The 9,248-nt window shown below is 40.5% G+C and overlaps 1 long non-coding RNA gene across 1 annotated transcript; it reads right to left on the bottom strand.

Moving 5' to 3' along the window:
* Positions 1 to 5,636: 5,636 nt before the first annotated feature.
* Positions 5,637 to 8,983, bottom strand: LOC106519192 (uncharacterized). Its single transcript, XR_001310414.1, has 2 exons — positions 8,567 to 8,983; positions 5,637 to 8,342 (listed from the first exon to the last, which is right to left on the bottom strand). It is a non-coding gene; the product is annotated as an uncharacterized LOC106519192 (long non-coding RNA).
* Positions 8,984 to 9,248: the final 265 nt, after the last annotated feature.

Below are 9,248 nucleotides of genomic sequence, written 5' to 3'. Positions count from 1 at the left end.
GCTTCCACAAAGCAGAGCCAAATCTATCTGGAAGGGAGATTAGGTTTGCTCAGCCACATACATATGAAGCACTAAAAGGGTCGCGGACAAACTCTTATCTTCCATTTACCTCAGCATGCCCATGATGCTTTATTGAAAGTTAGTCTCGACCCCACCCTAACCTTACCCCCCCCACGCCCCACTCAGTGCTAATAATACTGTATGGGACTTGAAGAGGATAGTGGGACCACAAACATTTACGGCTGAAAATGCAGAACAAGTGCAGGCAGAGTGGCCACTCAAACCAGGATGCTCGGTGGGCCGAGAGTCAATCATTAACGTGGCACTTTTAGTGATATCTGCTCTCGCTCGCCGAGGAGAAGTCAAAAGATAAATGGCAGGTTGTGTTTCAGGGAATGAGGTAAGGGCTCCGACTTAGATGTTTTAGCAAACATACCGGCCCGTGCTTTGGCCTCTTTTTCAGTTGATTCTGACACCTTCTGACAACCTGCCCTAATTTTTTTTTTTTTTTCAATTTGTTTCAACTTGAAGTTCGGGCCTGACCAAAAAAAAAAAAGTCTTTGCCATGTGTGAGCGTCACACAGCCATAAATCTTTCCCTTGCTTCCATGCAGCTCGACCTCTCCACAGTGTTTTTATTTGCTAACCCTGGTCATGAGCGATAAGGGCCTTGGATGTCCCCTAACCTGTACTCGGTGTTTCTAACAGAACATTAGGAATGAAGAAATAAATAAAAAAAGGAAAAATAATGAAAGCAAACAAACAAGCAAAACGTTGAGGCTATAATAAATCTTTTGTCGCACCTATGAGGAAATGATTTCAGTTCAGCAGAGTCAAAGGATGGGCTTAACAAGTGCATGTTTCAAACAAAAGTTCCTGTTTCAGGAGAGACGGAGGACGGCTGATGGATGGCTTGGCAAACATAGTTGACATACCTGGGCAATGCCATGGGCCGGTCACAACCCAGGACTGAGAGGGACATTGTGTGAGTTTTTTTTTTTTTTTATGTGTGAGTGTGTGTGGCTCCTCCAAAGCTATCCTTCTTCCCTCCGAGGCTTCCTCTCCCTCCTCTCCTCCACTTCGGGCCGTGGGGATCACTTCAGTCAGCAGAGCCCTGTTTGACAGAGACACAGCGTCCATATAAATCCCATCCTCCTATTTATTTGATGTGCAGTTCTACTAGGACGCCTTCGATCCRTCCTCGGGGAGCCTGCATCTCAAAACACTCAAATAGTCTGGGWGTGCAGATAAGCTCAGGGCTGGAATTATACTCCCAAATTCCCAAAACCTTATGGAGCGATGTTCTGTTCTGTTTTAAAAACACGTTCACAGAGCAAAACATGAAAGTTGCTACATATTACATTCTGTCATTGACGTGAATGTGTTAGAATATGAGTCTAAATTGAAAAAAACGAAGGAGGAGAAAAGAGGTTTGCTTTAGGTGGGATTTGGGGAGTGGGAGATGGGTCAGTGCAGCCCGGTGGTAAACTTTTAAAAGGAACACCCAGGAATGTTTGGTTAACTCGCCTGTCGCATTCAAGCCTGTGTGTCAAAGGTGTTTACAGGGTGTCGACAATCACACTCTGGCAGAGAGGTAATGTGAACGTCTGACTGTGATGAATAAAATTTAAATAATGAGAAGGAAACGCTTCAGAATAAAATGTTTGGTGTCATTTTAAAACATTTTCARTAAACACCGTAAACCTGTCACAAATACACTAGAATATTTTAGGTCTTTTTTTTAGAATGTTTGATTTCATTTTATTCAGAAAATCAAATATGTGCTTATTTTTTTGGGAAAGGTTTTAAAACGTGTGACTTGGCAGTGTTAAAAGCAAATCAACCAGTTTTCAAGGTAATTTTTCTTGAATTCCACCTAAATATATAAATAACTTCCACTCTGGGTCACGTTAACTGGTCACCGGTTGAGTTAACCCAGTAACTGGAGAGCTGCACTGACCTGACACGAGTTAATTTTTAACTYAGAAATCATCAATATTTATGGTACAGACAAGTATATTTACACATATTTATTCTTTAATATAATTTAGTTCAGCGGGGTTGTGTTAATAAGATAAAATTTATTATGTGTGTTAATAATTAACAGCTTTACAATTTTTTATTCCATGTTTTGTTAAATCTGTAATTATGAAAAAAGGAAAACAATTATGGACATTTGTTTATTCGCCAGTAAAACAGTTTAATCATATATTATATGTTTTTCACCTTAAATATAAAATATTTTAGTTGGTTTTTCGTTGGTTATTTATAAGAAGTGTTTTTATTTTAATGATTTAAAAATTTATTGTTAGCATTTTAAATATGGTTTAAATGTTGTTATTGTGTAAACAAAGCAAACTATATATATATTTTATATATATTTTTGTGCACTATTTGTGATCTTCTGACAGAACCAGAAATCATGGCTTGAACTCCTGGAGCATCACGCGTGTCATTGAGAGCTGATCTTACTGAGAACACAATCACTTTAATATTCCCAGATAGGCAGAATAGTGTTGGGGTGCAGCCACTGTCAGTACCTTTAGGAATGGTTTACATTTTAAATCTTCCAGCTACTATAAACTCTTCTTATTTGGTGACTTCAATYATTTCCGGTAACGCTCCATATTAAAACAACTACTTTATTTAAGTCTGGGTTTAGATAGCAGGAGCACAAATCAAACACTGGATTTTTAATTAGTTCAATTTTACATTTTGGTTTTAAAAATGCAAAAAAACAATCAAACAAAAAAAAAATCATAATTGTTTTTTTCTTTTTGCAATTTTATTTTGAAACGGCAAAGCCAAAGAAGGAAGCATAACAGGGGTCGGATTTATAAAACTGGCGTACGCACAATTTGAGCCCAGAAACTTGCGTACGCCACTTTTTACGCCAAGGTTGTGATTTATAAAATCCAAACTTGACGTGAAAATGTGCGGTGCCTCANGATTAAAGTGATAACGTGTGGTTTAATTTCCCTTTTTTGTGATATCTCAGCAATAAAACATGATTATTTAGTTGTATCTCCACAACAAACACTGGATTATATTTGAACATTTACAGATTTAAAACAAAAAATATATATTTTTATGCCACATTTTAACATTTTTTGATTAATAAAATTCCTGCTTTCTCACCAATTAAATATATTTGATCTGAAAATTTATAAAATAATTGTTTTTCGTTATTGTTTTTCTTTTCTTTATTTACTTTGATTTTTAATTCATATAATGACATGATAAAATTAAATTTTAACAAATCAAAAAACAAAACTGAATTTTGTTTCATTTGGTTTTATWTGGTAAAAAGAAGAATTGTGTACATACTGAAAACCAGAAAAAATACCATAAATTCAAATCTAATTTTTGTCATTGTAAATGAAATGACAATCTAATTACAAGCGAAGGGCTACCAGCCAGTCCTGTGTGTGTTTGTCTTTCCTCCTGTTTTAATATGACCACCCACGGAGAGCTCTGGATGCTTCTCTGAGTGCTTCTGACCCCGTCCCGCCCGCTCTGCCGTGACCTGCAGGTGACAGAACAGCAAACCTGTTAAAGTGCCTACATGTCCAATTACTTTAGGTCACATCACCTCCACGTTTGGCAACTGAACCGCACACCTGACGGCGACGGGCAGACAGCCTTCAGATCGCCACAGTTTTAGGTAATTGGAGGAGTGTTGTAAGTTTCCTATGACTCACGCCGGCTCTTTTCTCCACCCATGAATGCTGGAAGATTGTAGTTAACTTTAGACGCGAAGCCTACTCAACTCATAAATTACACRGCAACGGACAACCTTAAGCGGTGTTGAAATGCCTCGAACAGAGCTTTATTTCAGTGCTGCTGGAGCGTGAAGCTGGGAGCACCACCCCACAAGGAGCCTGGCTCTCACAAGCACACATAAGACAGCTATTTATCTTGCCATACCTGAGGTCTTGACATGCTGGCAAAGGTGGATGTGAAAACAGGCACTTACTGTTTCTTAATGATGTTACTCTTTAAGGTTTTGCTTCAGTAATGGGTCACATCTTATTCATTTTTCTTTCTTTCCTTTTTTTTAATGATTAGGGGTCTTTGTAAATAGAGTCTGGTCTTACATTTAAAATTTCTGCCCCAAACAAAAGGGTTCTCCTTCCTGGGACCTGCCTTGGCAAAGCTGCTGGCACTTTGAAATCTGATCTGATAGATTAAGAGCTTAGCCATTAGAATAAACCACTGTGGAGTCATTATGGCTTGTATTTTTCACTCTGGTGAAAAAAAGAACAGTTTTCATGCAGTGTCTGTGAATGAAGGGAGAGAGAAAAAAAGCTTTTAGCAACCGCAGATCATCACTCTCTTTAAATGCATTAAAACCCGGGGAAGAGGCTTGCACAATATGTGTTTGATACAAATGTGACAGTAAAAGCAGCCGGCCGAACATCTCCTTTTTTTTCCAAAGGATTGTTTCACAACATCATATTGTGTCGAAATCATCCTCAGTCTGACCACCCAAGGGGTCCTGACACGACAACCTTTACAGAGGGGGTGGGCCTCTGTGTGTGTGTTTGTATTTTGGCGAGTGTCTGCTCACATGCATGAATACGCCTCTTCGTCTTACGTGTATTGATCCTGCCTGAGACCCTACTGCTTCCCTTATTATTCTTTTTTTTTTTTTTGTGCTGCTTTTACTGTTGTTTTATTCTCTGCAGGCTTGGCCTTGGAAGTGTAACTACTTCCTGAGCAGAGACACGAACTGAGTGTGATTCAGCGTGTGCAAAAACAAACCAGTTTAACAAAAGAAAAAAGCACAACATGGATCTCTGACTTTCATTGACTTCATCAGGTCCTTTCTTTTTATTAGAGATTTCACAAGCAACTTTCTTGTCTTAGATTTATTTTATTTTACTTAAAGCAGCTAARCTACTTTAAAATGAAAATTTCTGCATCTTTATCACTTGACTTGTGCTTCCCTCTCAAAGGCGAAGAAAAGGGTCAGGCCTTATCCCCCCTTCCCCTCCCCAGCCTGCCTTTTATGGCAAAGTGGGACCAATTCAGACCCTAAACAAGCGCACATGCGGGCAACAGAGATACACATGTGATAACCTGTTCAATTAGACAACAACACCGCGACAGGCAGAACGTAGACAGATAAATGACCATACAGTATGGCGTACAATAGGAATTAAAAGTATGGGGCAGCTGGGCTCTTATCTGGCCGGGGAAGAAGAAACCAGGCAACAAAGGGAGGCCTACGACTAAGAGGCTTGATGCATGGGAAAGCCATGGGCCGGCCATTGTGGCTGCCCTTCTGCTGTGCAAATAGTCCAAACTGTTCATTCCCCATCTCCCATTCTCTCGCCGGTACATTGTTTGTGTCCTTGCATTTCATTCTGACTGGGGAAGATTGCTCACAGGGCCAGTGAGCAAACAGTCCAGAAAAGAGCCAGCTATCTCCTGCCGTTCCCAGGAGAACTAGCATTTTTATTTCAGCTCCAAGCTGTCAAAGGATTGGAGAGTTTATGTCAGGATCCTGAATTAATTGCTTTAAGCCTCGGGGCCGACGCCGGTGTTTTTTTTTTATCACCAAATGGTTAGTAAAATGTTTCCTAGTAAATTATTCAGCACCCCCCACCATGCCTCTTTTTTTATTTATTTTTCAAGTTGCCAAACATTTGGTAGTGTATATTCCAGAAAAACTAAATGTGTTTATTTGTGACAGCACATGTGTTAGAATGGTGATTGGGTGGGGATGYATGGCTGTCAAGGATTTGGTATGAAGGCAAAGAGTAAACTTTTGCGTGGGTGTGCTTCCATCCATTTCAGGACCATATAGGTGCACGGGCCAAGCTTGGCAGTAAAGTGCGTAAGCTTACAGATGCCTCAATAAACCATAGATGTTCAGACATTTGGTGGACCGAGCTTTAAAGGCTCCAAACTGTCCCCGAAACTGCCAAACCGACTTTCACAACCGTCTGTCATCCTTAAACGCATCCCATGCTAATGATTCTTTGTCAACTGTACACATCATAAACTTGGATCGGAAAAAAACTCCTAAAACATTCAGCTACATGTGGCGACCACGTCATGGTTTTAAATGAGAAATTTAACCTAGAAAAATGTTATTTTTACTTAAATTTTACCTATAAAAAGTCTTCCGAATCAGTCAGTATTAATTGAACTCTTTAATTCATTTAACAAAGATTATTTTGAAATAAAAAAAAAGAATCTGATCACAACACTGCAACGATGTTTTAAGAGTAAAATGTAACTGTTTGATAAAAATAAAGCAGAAGCTTCAGCAACAGGTTGATGCCCTGTTATTCACATTTTAGCTTAAGAACAACAAATGCTGTTTTTTGCCGTCTTTGCTAAACAACAAATACAGACAGATTCTGAAGAAAGGGGCACAGGGGACKAAGTGCTTAAATACAAATATGGGTCTTAATTTCTCTTTAGTGAAAAACCCAATATGTTAATTGTTCATTATACAAAAAAATTCATTTAACATTTTCTGGCTTTTTGCACACTTTTAAGTCTGTTTGATAATTTCTTAGTAAACACACTGTTCAAAACTTTTTTTTTACTTTTTATAAAGAAGCCTGTTTTATCACTTGGCATATTCATGGGGGGTGGATGAACTTAACATCACCACTTTTTCCTCAGAAGAGTAGTGTTATGTAGGCTGTTACATTTGCAGCCACAAAGCATTAGCAGTTTGTCATGATACCACAATTTGTCAGTTTGTTGTGYCATTTGTATGAAAAAGCCATTCAACAAACTACCTGTCACTGCTGACTTCAGAAAATCAAATTACTGTGATCAAAATAGTCACATCGAGCTGTTTCTCTCCACGAAAGAGATTTGCCTAAGGGGTTCATGCAAATTTTGTCTCTCTACAAAAACCCATGACCTAACTGTAGCCGTGCGTTATGACGTCGCGCCTTCACGCATTATCTTTCTATTGGGCCCTTCAAGATAAGAGCGTCTCAGCTCCGACCAATAAATCTGCCAGTTGACTCCTTAATCTGAAAGGATATTAGGTGACAAACACTGTGATGTTTCTGTCAGCGTCAAGCAGGCGAGGGTTAAATAGTGTGTACCAGGGGACCACTCTGCTGTCGGGGAAAACATACAGGATTCATCCTTCACCATAATCTGCTCAGCGGCCCTATAGACACCTCCCAGCTTTCCTCAATCCTTCAACCGAGCATCCGTCTTCCCACTATAAATAACACCGCCGTTTATATGGAATTAAACTGGGGATTAATTTGATTTGAGTCAGGGTATGGGAATTCATTAGCRAGCTGACTGTGGCTCTTTACAAGGAGAGAATTTAATTTGAATCCCTCAAGGGAAGCTCTATGAGACACCGGAGCTGAGTGCAACACACAAAAGAGGTTGTTGTTGAACTTGTTTGATTTTTAACGGCAGTAAAGTGGGGTTTTATTGCTGCTTATGACATGTTATGAAATTAGGAGCAGARTTAAATGAATATGTTTGACACGTAAGGTGAGGCTGCGGGAAGAACGGGTTTTTGCTCGCACTCGGCCTCGTCTGCCTGCACTTGCTTCGAACTGGAGGTTGCATAAGCAGCTTTTGCCTTTCACTCATGTACGGTATTAAAAYGAGCACATTATTTGAATGTCAGTGATTCTCATGAATGTTGAAATGGCATATCTATTGCAGCCATTCCTGACAAGCAGTGCAGTGTAAGGCAAATGCATTAAATTCAACTGAAGAGCARATTACAGATTTTACCCCTGCAGTACACCACCCTTGCTTTATTTTTTTCTAAATTGGACAAGTCCCATTGTAAGATACCCTATCACYGCAGCACATGTCTGCATAGGGGAGAACATATGCAGGACAAAATATTCCGTAGTTTGTTATTCCGAGGACAGCACTGGGGGCACACAGGCTTGTTTGCCTTTGCAGAGAGAGGAGATTGGATTGGGGGTTTAAATGAATCGCTGGCGCACCACGTTTATAGGTTTCATTAACTTTTAATGAGTTGGATGTCCTTCGATGTGATTGGTTGGCAAGGCTCTGCCTGCGCTTCCTGGAACTGGAATCTGGTGTTTTTAATTTTATATTGCAGCRTGTGGCCTTCCGTGATGGGCTGCGGGATGGGCCACGCCGGGTGGAGAAGAGGGGACGTGAGGCGGGCAGGGTGCGTGGTGCTATTCATCAGGCTGGATCCGCAGCCTGGATGTATCCAGCCTCAAGGGGAATAAAGAAACCGTGGCAGATCAATCACAGTCAAGCAGGCATCTCTTTCCCACTCCCGACTGACATATCGCTTTATGGTGGCTTTGCCAGCAAGGTTTGATCTCAAAGACAGGCATGAGGCCCGCTGGGAAATGCCTGTGGAATTGACAAAGAAGGGTTAGAAGCACAAGTGAACACAAATGCTTCCAGCAGCCCATTGCTCATATCTAACTTCAAATGTTGAGCATCTTTAATCTCCATCTAATATAATATTTCTCTGCCTGGTTGATCACATTTTTTATTATCTTGCATTCAGGTTGGATATGATTTATGCTTCTCCTTGAGAAGCTAATCTCCCTCTCCATGGGGCYGAGCCTCACCTCAGTGCTCCTGTGAAACAAAGGCTTTGACAGGCGTTCAGTTTTATCTCCATCCYGCTGTCATGAGATGAAACGCTCCCCTTCGAAACTTTAATTTGACTACCCTCAATATTTCCGATTGGGCCGAAGCCGCCGGGCACTGTTGCTCTTCTGTTTGCATGATGAGAATAAACATTGACCATCCATCCACTTCCAGCCATATAAAGGCAGCGGGGCCATGAGAGGCGCCAGTCCAGGCCTGAATAGACCTCCTTAAGGTCAGTGCATATCCCACCAGCTGTTGCCTCACAGTACTCAATGGGCATTGTTTGTGGATCTTCCTCGTTCCCTCTCTTTTTTTCCTCTCCGGACATGAAGGAGTCCTGCGCTGGAATGTCACAGAGCTGTGTCAGAAGAGAGCGGACACATCAGTTAGCATTCTCACCGTGTCCATCGAGCCGTCCCGCTCTCTTTTTTCTGTCTGCGGTGGTCTGTCTGTCTCCCACGCTCACCTTCTTCTTCTTTCTTTATCAAAGCAGATCATCAGAATGACCTTGGATTCCACTTTATMATAACATCCACTTGTCATGAATCAAAGTATTTAGCAGGGAAAAAGATAATTTTAGGATTTTTTTATTTTATTTTAGAAGTAGAACATAATTTAAACTTAAAGAAAAAGTAGGAGGTCAAAGCAGAATAAAAG

Source organism: Austrofundulus limnaeus, unplaced genomic scaffold, assembly GCF_001266775.1.
Source record: "Austrofundulus limnaeus strain Quisiro unplaced genomic scaffold, Austrofundulus_limnaeus-1.0 Scaffold2, whole genome shotgun sequence".
NCBI lineage: Eukaryota > Metazoa > Chordata > Actinopteri > Cyprinodontiformes > Rivulidae > Austrofundulus > Austrofundulus limnaeus.
This window is presented reverse-complemented; position numbering and strand designations above follow the sequence as displayed.